This window comes from Ctenocephalides felis, unplaced genomic scaffold, assembly GCF_003426905.1.
Source record: "Ctenocephalides felis isolate EL2017-DRISC unplaced genomic scaffold, ASM342690v1 CF-g0.4_SCAFFOLD_00845, whole genome shotgun sequence".
NCBI lineage: Eukaryota > Metazoa > Arthropoda > Insecta > Siphonaptera > Pulicidae > Ctenocephalides > Ctenocephalides felis.
Genome location: NW_020536999.1, coordinates 77,205,778 through 77,219,455, shown reverse-complemented (window position 1 = coordinate 77,219,455; position 13,678 = coordinate 77,205,778).

Below are 13,678 nucleotides of genomic sequence, written 5' to 3'. Positions count from 1 at the left end.
TTTAACCAGAAAATCCTACTTTTTAATTTCATGTCAATGATATAAATTAATATTAAACTTAAATATCATATTTTTTTTATAATAGTCCATCATTGGTCCTATTGATTGTTCAACTTTGATCAATCTTTAGAATTTTTTATCATTAAATACATATACACATAAATAATGCTAGTGAATAAACATATTTCACTGTTTTAGAACGTTGAAGAAGAGGTAGAGATCCAGAGTGACTCTGATGATATTAGCATCACTTCAGCTGATTCAAACAAATTCATTGACGCAGACAAAAATCACAGGAGCATTTCGAAGCAGCAGGTATTTGGAAGAAAGGAGTGAGAAAATCACATGCTTACTTGCTGAAATAGTTTCAACAGATTTGCTACCACTAAGCTTTGTGCATTGGAAAGAATTCCAGAAATTTATGAAATTTCTCGAACCTACATAAAAAATTTCAACAAGAGGTACTGCCTTGAGTCGAGTAAAATTATTATATGACAACAAGACCAGTGAAGTAAAGAATTTGTTGTCTGAAGCAAAAAATGTGGCAATCACAAGTAATATGTGGACATCAATGCCAGCAAATTCGTATATGACTATTAATGGTCATGTAATAGACAGTACATGGAAGTATAACAACATGAACATTATCCACAGTCAAAATTTCTGAGAAGCATACTTCAGAAAATTAAAAAAATAAATTGACTGAACTATTAGGAGTTTAGAATATTGAAAGTAAAGTATCCGCTGTTGTTCATGACAATGCTGCAAATATTACAGGGGCTGTTTCGAAGAACAGACACTTGTTTGGTAATAGCATATTGGTCTGTTTTGCACATACCCTACAGCTGTGCATTAATAAGGCCCTTTCAAATGGTAATATTCATGATATTGTGAAGAAAGCTAAATTTTTCATCATTCTAGCTTAGCCAAATCTAATTTGAAAGAAAAGCAAGACAACTTCAACTGCCAGTACATAAGTTAATAAATAAAAACATCACAAGGTGGAACAGCACTTACCACATGCTTGAAAGACTGCTAAAGCAAATGCCAGCAATTTCATCTGTTCTCAATGATCGCTCTGTGACAAACATTACTACAACTGTTTCACTTGAAATTGTTTACAATGAAATGCGACAGTTTTCGATATGGCAAGCATATTAGATCCCAGATATAAAGATAGAGTTCCTCATAATGTACAAGAAAAGGCAATAGTGCTGTTAAGGCATATGGAAGAGACATCCCCCATAACGATTGATAAAGAATTTTCAGAAAAAGAAAGATACTATTTTGAAAAAGATACTATCAGCCTTGTTCCATTATAGAGTTATTATATCATTTAATAAACGAAGAAGATCTCATTGGAATTCTTCTTAGACATCGCTCTTTTAACCCTCCGTCGGTCGGCGTGGTCTGGCCAGACTTTTTTCGACTTCAATTAAAAAAAAAAACTTTTAGTAATCCTATCGACTTGAAATTTCTTGACTTTTCCTAAAATTTCATTAGCTGTCGATCAGTGAAAAAATCAGGACAAAAAAATGTACAGAAGGATAATTATAAGGATATAAACTTTTTTAACTTCCCGTAGGGCAAGTTATAGTAATCGCAAAAAAATCGAAAATGAAAATTTTTATATATCTTTACGTTTCAGAGGTTTCTGAACATTTTGGCATACCTTAGAAAAAATGGATGTATGTGTGTGTGTGTGTGTGTGTGTGTGTGTGTGTGTGTGTGTGTATGTGTGTGTATGTATGTATGTGTGTGTATGTATGTGCGGATACAAATTTTCGTCGACGATTTCGGGAACACGGATCAACCGATTTGAATAATTCAAAAAACATTCGATCCGTATTGATAAGGAGACGTGCTGATTAGTTTTTGGCAAAGGCAGGTCAAGCCGTTCCGAAGATACGGGGCAAAAAGTTCCGAAAACGGTAACTCAGTTTTTAAGAGAACGGAGCGCCCGATTTTAATAATTCAAAAAACATTTTATTTGTATTGACAAGATGAAGAATCGATACAACTTTCATGAAGGTAGGTCCAGCGGTTTCGGAGATATAGAGGAAAAAGTAAAAAAATGAGCCATTTGGCGGTCAAAAATGATCATTAGACATATGCACATCAAATTATCAGACATTTTATAGAGATTTTAACAATAAGTATACATTTTGTTAACATTCCTATCGGTTCCGTACCAATGCTTATGCGTTAGACAGCGACGCGGCGCTTACGCGCTTTATATTTTGTCCCTATGTAGTTAAAGCAGTACGATTGCTTTGAAAAAAAAGTTCAGATCTTCCACAATATGTCAAAATAAAAAAAAAAAAAATTTTTTTCAAAAAAAAAAATTTTTTTTTAAAAAAAAATTTTTTTTTAAAAAAATTTTTTTTCAAGAAAAACTAATTTTTGTCCAATTTATAGTTTCTCAAAAATCTTATTTTTTAAAAGTAATTTTTTTTCAAAAATGTTAATCGTTTTAAAAAAAAATAATAATTTTTGGTACGGGAAGTTCCAGCAATTTGCCTTAAGGCACGATGCCCTAATTGCCTTAAGACAGAATTCCACTTACAGCTAGTTATACTTCGAACGGTCGGAAAGGTCTGTCTAGACCACCCATACATTTTGTATGAAATATACGCTTTTTGATATATGTAAACCAGTATTTTGTATTTTTCATGGTATTTTCTATTCAAAATGCGTTGTATATATTCTTTGCTATGTGTTGTAACATGAATGTTAGTATTTTCATGACGAGAGTTCCTTGAAAACCTACCAAACTTATTGGTAATCGCAAACACTGAAAATCGTAATGCACACATTATCAACAATTATTCTACCCGTACTGCGTTCCAAATTTTTTTTTTGCAAACCTGTAGTGAAATTATATTTTCACTTTGAGTTTTACAGCTCATTTCAAAGGCAACGCACCTCATTTCGTTTTTATTTGAATTTCACATTCATTTCAAAGGCGCCGAATAAGAATAAATATTGTTTTTATTGATATAAAACAGAAAAATTAACAAAAAAGCAACGATTTTTTTTATGTTTATTGATTTTTTTATATAATCGTTAATATATAAGACACCAAAAACTCATTTATCCTATATAAGTGCATGTAAAATGAATGGTGGTCCAGCCAGACCTTTCCGACCGTTCGACGGAGGGTTAAATATTGTCAATTTAGCTCATAGAAATCTGCATGTATTTGCGATTGTTCAAAAAAAGCAAAGTTATAAAAAATCTATATAATCTTGTAACATAAATACGTATAAAATAGTTTTATAAAAACATAAAAAATAAAAAATTGAAACATTCAAATTTTTATTCAACCATATTCAATTGATTAACCCGTTGACGAGAGACATGAGATTATAACAAATGCAATATTTCATTATATTTGTATGGACAGCAAGCCATTTTTTACGGTAAATGATAAATGTTTTATTGAATTAATTAAAACCATGGAAAATAGTTATAAATCACCGTCCGATACTCATTTTGAAAAGCTAATAAGTAAAATATCATTCGTCATCAATTCGACATCATCAACAATCATTAACAACCTTAAAGATACGTACAAACCGACACTTCAAATATGACAAGTTGCAAGGAATCATAATTCATTCGAATATTTGCAGGATAAATTAAAATCCGTAATAGGGCATTGGGATCTGAACATAAATAAGATAATGGCTATTGTCACTGAAAACGGCAGTAATACTGTATGTGGTGGCAATGAGTATAGAAGGTCATTTCATAAAACTCCGCGCGATAAAACCAAAATCGTGCCGTTGTGTCAAGTAGAAACAAGCATTAATTAACGCTGCAAGCAGGCGATTTTCAAATTTAAAAGATGATTTAGAAATGGCCTTAGTCACTCTGTTAGATCAATGATTTAAAAATCTGCATTCTAAAAACACAAATTCTTCCTCAAATGAAGTTTGGACCGTTCATTAACAATCCAGTCTCGCTATTAATGTCATGCCAAACAGTTTTGATTTTTGACAATTTTGACAGTATATATTGAATGTAGAGAAAGAGATCATCATCGCGTCGTAGTATATAAACCATTGATTGATAATATTGGATACGATCGATGCACTAATACATGTATGTAAGAACTTTATCTTCTATAAAAGAGGACCATTGTTAGTTTCGTAACAATCGCCCGTCGTGTAATTGTCGTTTAATAATGAGTGGAAAAGTAGTGTATTGTGTTGTTTTATTTTCCAATGATACAAGTGAAAAAAAGAGTATCGATGTAATGCCGGTAGATTGGTTAATATATAATGATGGAGAAGATAAATTCAAATACCCATTTTTAAATAATTATGAGCTATCGGGAGAAAATTTACTTTTGCAAGATTTAGTGAAACGTCGGGCACCAGCACCGGATAATTGGAGTCTTCTTGAGGTGGATGTACGAGGTTATGCGAGTAAGTATTATTGATCAACTACGTATTGTGTATTTTGTTATACACGCACATATATATAACATATATTTGATTTGAGTTGTAATTTCAGATACATATCAAATTGCCTTGAAAAAGTTAAAAATATTGAAACAAAAAGAATATGCGTTTTCTACGGACAATGAAGAAACCATAAACAGAAGGCAAGATGTTCTAAAAAAAAACAACCCCGCTTGTATAAAGGGCGTATTGTAAATCAGAATAACGTCGATCAGCAATTGTCGGAATGTAACATAAATTTAGGCAATAAGTCGCGTAATGCTTCAAGTAAGTGTATTCTTGTTAACAATTTATCGTGTATTTTTGTTTTTATTATTATCGAATAATTTAATTTTAATTTTTAATTTTTATTTTTTTAGTGTTTGATTTTTAATTAAAAATAAACTATTTTAGAATAGTTTATTTATGTAAATTGTGAAAAGTTTTGTGTCATTGTTATTACTCTTTTTAAAATAATTTTTTTTCCTTGTGAATTTCTTTCATTTTTAATTGATACTTTCATTTACATACATACATACTTTCATTTTCGTTTATATATTTTTATACATCTTGCCACCATATAAAGCAGCATCTTTTTAAGAATTATTTTATTTTATTTACAGATGGAAACTAAATAAATGCTTTAAAATCTTTTGTTGGATATTGTTATCACAAATTATCGCAACAAATCGGAACAATGTAATAATAAAATTACAAGGATTAGTGGCTAATATGGCAACTAACCCCGTTGTCACATCTGATAAAGAACACGGTCTAGTTATACCGTTCAAAAATTTGGAAGACTTTCAAACATTCAACGAAAATCTAAAAATGAATGAGTCTTTAAAAAAATACGTGGTGAGAATTATTTATTTATTTATATGGAATCAGTTTTGTATAGTAAATAGTAAAAAAATGGCATTATCTCACGGAAAACGTTCTTTCAGATCCATAAAATTTTTAGCTTGCTAGACAAGAAAGCAGCAATGCATATTTCTGTTAAAAAAGTATTGGAAAGATTTACCAATAGAGAAGTTTTAAAACATTTCACAGTCTCGGCCTACAGCAAATAAATTGATACTGAAAGACACTGAACTTGTGAAGTGTTTATATGGTAGGTATTATTCACATAGTACACATAGATGATTTTATTATTTATGGCTATACATTTTGTTACAGGTATAATGACAACTGAATCAATTAAAAATCCGCGGTTGAGTCCTATTAAAGAGCAAACATTTAACCAAGCCCTCGGAAAGATTATAAATTATTCCCGTGATTGGACCACAGATTATAGACGGACCAATAAAACCTAATTAACATTTGTTATTTATTATTATTATACATTAAAATATTGTTATCAAAAAATTTAATAAAAAAATTTACATATGCATTTTTTAATGGGCCATGCCAATTATTATTTTCAGGGCTACATCAAATATATTTTTCAGGGCCATATCAAATATATTTTTCAGGACCATATCACATATTCAGTCTACCTGCAACCGCTGAAGCGATAACATGTCTAAAGGTCAACAAATAGTTTTACCTACAAACCGGTTATTTACTCAGTTGTTGTTGTGAAGAACACAAGTGTGTTAATGTACTATTGATTTTGTATTTCAAATTAATTTAATACTGTGAAAAATAAAACCATTTGTTATAGTGAGTGTCAATACGTGTAGTAATTCATTCCCTTCGGGGAAATGAATAACATCCCGCCGATACTAGAATCTCAAAATGTGCTTCAAGATACTTCTATGACTGATGCCGATTACGTTAATAATTTTCTAATTAATAATGCAAATAACATTACTCCACAACCTAATATTTCTCAAGATTCAGAAATGAACGAAGATAGTGACTACAATCCGGGTCATCCATGGCAGCTGGCTCCAAACCCAAAGAAACGAAAAATACACGGAACAATTTCTCCGTACTCAATTAATTTACAAAACAGGTATGAACCTCTAAAAACAATTAAAGAAGTTCAGAAAAGTACCGGTAGCAATTCTCAAGAAAACACACCTAACCAAACAATCCAAAAGCCGCCTCCTATATTTACTTATGACGTTGATAATATGAACAAAATGATTCATGAACTAAACACAATTATCGACCCAAAACAATACACATTGCGCGCTGTCAACAATAACACAATCAAAATATTATGTGAGAATTCTGAAGTGTTTCGTACACTTACAAAACACTTTAGGAATACTAAAGTAACACACCATACATACCAATTGAAAGAGGAGAGGGCGTATCGGGTAGTCATTAGGTACCTGCACCATACAACGGACGTAAGTCAAATTGTCAACGCACTTGCTGCATTGGGTCACAAAGTCAGAAATATTACAAATATTATTAGCAGAGTAACTAAATCACCGCTCAATCTTTTTTACGTAGATTTGGAACCGAATAAAAATAATAAAGATGTCTACTTGGTAACAAAAATTTTAAATCACATTATTCGTGTAGAACCCCCTAATAATAATAAAACAGTAATACAATGTAAACGTTGCTTATTATTTGGTCACACGAAAAAATATTGCAACAGACCCCACGTTTGTGCCAGATGTTCTGATAACCATAGTACTGCCGACTGTAAAAAATCGAACGACGCACCGAACCGCTGCTATCACTGCTCTATGGAGCACAGTGCTCATTACCGTGGGTGCCCTATTTATCAAAAACTATACAATCAAAAATTCAAAAATAATCCAACAACATTACATAATCGTATCACATCAAATAATGGAAACGCCACTTCTCGCTCCGACAACACAATGACGAATTCACATCAAGATCATAACCGAACCTACTCCCAGGTACTAATCAATAACAACAGTACTGAAAACATAACAAGTTCAGGGCCGAACTTCACAGCTTTTCTTCTAGAATTTAAAAATATGTTTAATCAACTGATTCATCAGAACACTATGGTGCTCAGTATGCTTACAACCTTAGTAAATAAAAGACAACACTAATGGCTAAATTTTTAAGAATTGCACTGTGGAACGCTAACGGAATCATTCAACATAGAATGGAAGTAATTACATTTTTAAAAATTAACCAAATAGACATTTTATTAATTAGTGAAACGCATTTCACAATTTTTTCATATTTTAAAATACCTGGATATACGATGCAACACTGCAATCATCCTGACGGTACAGCTCATGGTGGAACAGCTATATTAATTAAAAATACAATTGATCACTATCCTTTACCAGATTATCAATATGATCTCCTGCAGGCAACCTCAATAAAAGTCAAGTTACAGTCGTATAACATAACATTGTCAGCGGTTTACTGTCCGCCACGACATAAAATTAAACAGATTGATTTCGAAAATTTTCTTTCACAACTAGGCCCAAAATTTATTGTAGGAGGAGATTACAATTGCAAACATACAAGATGGGGTTCTCGATTAATTACATCTAGAGGCAAGGAATTATTAAATGCAATAGATAAAAACAATCTCTCTTACATATCAACTGGAAGCCCAACATACTGGCCGAGCGATACTAATAAAATACCGGATCTGCTCGATTTTTTCATTACAAAGGATATTGATGAAAAATACATTGAAATAAAACCATCTTTTGATTTATCATCCGACCATTCTCCAATCATTCTAACAATAGGAGTTGCACCAATTCCTATAAAAAACAACAGAATACTTTATAACAAATTCACAAATTGGGAAAAATTTCGCAACACACTAAATGAACGAACAAATCTTAAAATGCGATTGAAAAATGAAGAAGATATCGATAAATCAATAAACGACTTAATTTTTAACATTCAGGAGTCAGTGGTACAAGCAACTCCAGAATTACATTTTCGTGAAGTACAAGATATCCCGCTGGAAATAAAAAATCTAATACAGGAGAAAAGGAGGGCAAGAGCAAAATGGCAACGTTATCACAGGCCAGAAGACAAAACTCAATTTAATAAATTATGCCGATTGCTCAAAGCAAAATTAAAACTAGCCACTTCCAAAAATTTTGAACAATATATTTTAAGCCTGTCTAGAACGGACAATACTATCTGGCAGCCAATTCGGAATAATAAAAAACCAAAAATTCCAGCACCACCAGTTAGAGAAGATATAAATGAACCTTGGGCAAGAAGTGATCTCGAAAAGGCACTGCTTTTTGCCAAACATTTAACTTCAGTATTTCAGCCTTTTGACAATTCTACGGATACTGAAATAGCAGAAGAACTACATAAATCAATAGAAATGGTGGAAGCTATAACCCCTGTTAAACCAAAGGAAGTCAGCTATGAAATAAATAATTTAAAAGCAAAAAAGTCTCCGGGCTATGATTTAATAAGTGGTAAAATCATTAAAGAAATTCCAAGGAAAACAATTATTGCAATTACATATATATTCAACGCTATTCTCAGGATTGGTTACTGGCCAAACCACTTTAAGAAGGCACAAATTATAATGATTCTCAAACGAGGTAAAAATCCAACGGATGTTTCGTCATACAGACCTATCAGTTTGCTTCCTATAATTTCCAAAATACTGGAAAAAATAATATACAAAAAAATTAATCATGATTTACCGACAGACATCTGGATGCCGTCACATCAGTTCGGGTTCAGGCATAAGCACTCAACGACTCAACAGATCCATAGGATTGTTGAAAATATTAAAAAAACATTTGAACAAAAGGAATATTGCAGTGGCATTTTCTTGGACGTTCGTCAGGCCTTTGATAAGGTCTGGCATCCTGGGCTGTTATATAAAATTAAAAAACACTTTCCAGTTAAATACTTCAAGTTATTAAAATCTTATTTAGAAAACAGATCTTTCCAGATTAGAGTGAACGCTGAACTGTCAGATTTCTGTAAAATAGGGTCAGGTGTCCCGCAGGGCAGCATCCTGGGACCATTATTATATGTATTATTTACATTAGATATACCAATACCTCCTAACTCTATTATAGCTACATTTGCAGACGACACTGCTATCTTATTCAGAAATCAAAATCCTCTATTAGCATCTCAACTGACTCAAAATTATATCTGCATATTAGAGAAATGGCTAAACAAATGGCACATACGGATTAACGAATCAAAATCTGCGCACATAACATTCACGTTGTGTCATAAAACTTGTCCTCCTGTATACTTAAACAACATCATGATCCCACAAGTACAAGTAGTAAAATATCTGGGACTCCATCTAGATACAAGACTCACGTGGAAAGAACATATAAAAAAGAAAAAGGAACAAATTCTACTAAAAATGAAGGAGATGAACTGGTTACTTAGCAGACAGTCCAAACTATCCGTCGAAAATAAACTACTGCTATACAAGGCTATCATTAAGCCAATATGGACCTATGGTCTAGAGCTATGGGGATGCGCCTCCAAATCTAATCTGGAAATTATGCAGAGAACACAAACTAAAATCTTAAGAGCCATCCTCAACTCACCCTGGTATGTCACTAACAAAACTGTCTATGGCGACCTAAAAATGCTGACTGTGCACGAGACATATAAAGAACTATCATCTAAATACCGTAACAGATTGGAGATGCACCCAAATGAATCGATAAAGGATTTACTGCGCCCTCAACAAAACCCAAGATTGAAGAGAAAGTGGCCTCTACATAGTATTTAAGTACAATCATTAGTTATATATATATAAATATATTAAGTATCATAATGTAAGATAGATCAGTGGATCCTATCTTATTTTAACATTCACATAATTTGCAATTTAGCTTATAGAAAAATGTAATTTTTCTGATTGCTAAATAAAACTATTACAAAAAAAAAAAAAAAAAAAAAAAAAAAAAATATCACATATTATTTTCAGGGCCGCGCATCAAATATATTTTTCAGGACCATATCAAATATATTATTCAGAACCATATCACATATTTTCAGGGCCGCATCAAATATATTTTTCAGGACCATATCACATATTTTCAGGGCCGCATCAAATATATTTTTCAGGGCCATATCAAATATATTTGTCAGGACCATTTCACATATTATTTTCAGGGCCATATGGTAATTTTAAATTGAGGGCCAAATTCGATATTTTTATAGGGGCCATTTTATATTTTCGATTAGGGCCCGGAACAGTTGCCCAACATACACCTTATCGGGCAAGGCGTTACATATCGCATAGGGGCCAAGTAGGGTTGCCGCACTGGGACCCCGCTTAATTAAATAAATTAAATAAATAAATAAATAAATATAAATAAATAATTTAGGGCAGCCCTGATCCGCGCCATACTTCAATTTCCAGCCGGGTTTATAACAAGATGTAGCAATGACTTCCATGAACTATTCTTCACTAATCAGGCCTATTCTGGACTATTGTTCAATCGTCTCGTCTCCGAACACTGAACAATTGATTAATAGAATAAATAAGGCGTATAAGTTTGAGAAACATACGTCGAACTTTGCTTACTATAAAAAGCTAGGAGAATGCAACGCTGAAGGCATCATAAAAAAAGCAGAAATAACTTTTATTTATTTATATTAGTATTATTTTATTTTATATATATTAGTATTTAGGTTTGATATTTAGATATATGAGTACACCGCGAATTGCACAATTAATACGTATGTATTTATTATGTATATGTATGTATGTATATGTTTATATGTATTTTATATATTAGTTATTATAATATTAATAATTATTATTTTAATCCGATGAAGCAAGTTGGAGCCCCACCGGTCCAGATAATCACGGCAACGATGGCGAAAGCAGCGTAGGCGAAGACCGAGGCAGCAATAAAAATGGCAGCGGCTGGTGTAACTTCTACCGCGGCCGCGGTAACTATCGCGGCGGTACACGTAGCGGCGGTAACTATCGGGGAGGTCGTCGTGGCAGCGGCGGCGGTCGATGTCGCGGCGGTAAAGATTACTATCGCGGCGACGACAGAGGTTACGATCGCGCCTTCTATATTTATTAAATAATATAAGTATATTTTGTATTAATTAAACTTTGACAAAGCTTTAGAGCTGAAGTTAATTGAACATGACCAACTTCAAGATGACAATAATGCAGAAGATACAGAAGAAAATTCATTTGAAAACGACAAATATAGTGCAACAAGAAGGAAATAAAAGCACAAGTAATAAAACCAGAACTACTTCTACAAAGAGTCGATAAGCATGCCCCACCAGGGTATCCGAAAATAATCTATACGAAATGATGCGACAATTAAATAATAAGCAACGGAAGTTCATAATGCATATATTTAAAGTGTTCAAAATAGTAGAATTGTCCTTTCAAATATTTTTAAGTGGATCGGACGGTGTAGAGAAATGCATGGTTATAAATACTTTATATCAGCTTATAACGAACTACTTCCAGAGTCTCCCTGAAGGAGATTTAGATAAAATTATGGTGCTACTGTGTGCTTCGTTAGGAAAAGCCACTTTTCTCATCAATGGCGTCACGTTGCATTCCGCGTTTCCGATACCTTGCAAACAAGTATCAATTTATCTGAGCTCTCGAGCGACGTCGCAAATACAATACGTGAACAATTGCCAAAAGTTCAACTTTTGATAATTGACGAGATATCAATGGTAAGTTGCACGATACTAAGTCGTGTTGATACTCTATTACGGCAAATTAAAGGCATTAAAGAACATTTAAGTGGGGGTATCCGTATTAGCAGTTAGCGATCTGAAGCAATTACCTCCGGTACAGAATAAGCGGCTACAGGAAGTGTCGCGCCATAATGATATGGCTCCATTTTTTAATATTAATCATTTGTGGAATATTTTCGTTTTCTTTTTAATTAACGAAGGTAATGAGGCAGCAAGATGATTTAACGTTTATAAATGCCTTAAATAAATTGTCGAAAACAAAATGACAGAAGAGAATATATAATTAATAAGGACCAGAGAAGTTAAACTAGAGGAACAAATGCAACGTAGCAGCACTTAATAAATTAAAAATTAATCAGAATAAGAATCCATTAATAATCTCGACAGCCGAACATGTATTTTCAAAAAACTTCATCAATGAACAAAGCAAAAAGCTAATTTTAAATTCGTTAAGAACAAACAGTAGAAACGACATAAGATTGGAGGAAACGATTGCCTTAAGGGGGTCTTCCTATGTGACGGCCTGTTTTTTAGGGATATTTTAGATTTTTTTTTCTACGACCAGTAAATAGTTAGAGCTTCAAGTTTTTTATCATTTATTAATACATATTTGGACAGTATAAATATAAAATTTCAGCTAAAAAAATTTAGTCCAACTAGAGTTACAGCGCTCTAAACACCCCCTCCTCAAAAAAAAGAGCTCCCACTGTCTCCACGATTCCGGCTGATCGGCTTATCTGACCAAAAAAAAATAAACGGCGTTTTAATTTGTAGGCTTAAAAGCACGGAATGAACTACAATCAAATGAATACAAAAAAATTGGATGTTTTATAGACATTTGAAATAAAAGTTGCAAATTAGGCGGTTTTTTTTTTGTTTTTTTGCTATAAAAAATCGAAGTTTTGAAATTTTTGATTGATAATAGTTCATTCCATGCGTTTAAATATATTGAATGTGCCCTGTAAATTTCAAGTAATTCGGTCCAGCCGTTTCTGAGATACAATGGAGACAAGTTTGAAAAACACAGTTTTGAGAAAAACGCGTTTAAAGATAAAATGATCGTTGTACTATATACTATATGTATACTTTTTAAATGGCTGTAACTCAAAAACTATTTGAGATATCGATTTGAAATTTTAATATGTTATTTTTAAAGGTATAATCTACCGAAATATGAAATAAAAAAAAATTAAATTTTTTCAACTCATCACATAGGAAGACCCCCTTAAAATTGATATCAAGTATATGCTTACGAGCAACATTGATGTCGCGGATGGGCTGGTTTATGGCGCTTGCGGTGTTTTAAAACATTACTTTTGACGAGATAAAAAACACGCCTGAGATTTTATGCCTGTATTTTCAGCTACCTAGAGTGGAAAAAAGGCCAGGGGTAATTACAAAGAATACATGATGAATAGTGATATAGATATAATTTTAACTCCTATAACAAAATTAGCCTTGCGCATAAACTCTTCAGATGATGAAAAATATCATATTTCCCGTCGTCATCGCAGAAGCTATAACAATCCATAAAAGCCAAGGCCAAACTTACGAAAAGATTTCCGAATTCTACAAATGCAATATGTTGCGCACATGATGTTGGCGTTGATGGCCACCCTTGAAACAAATGG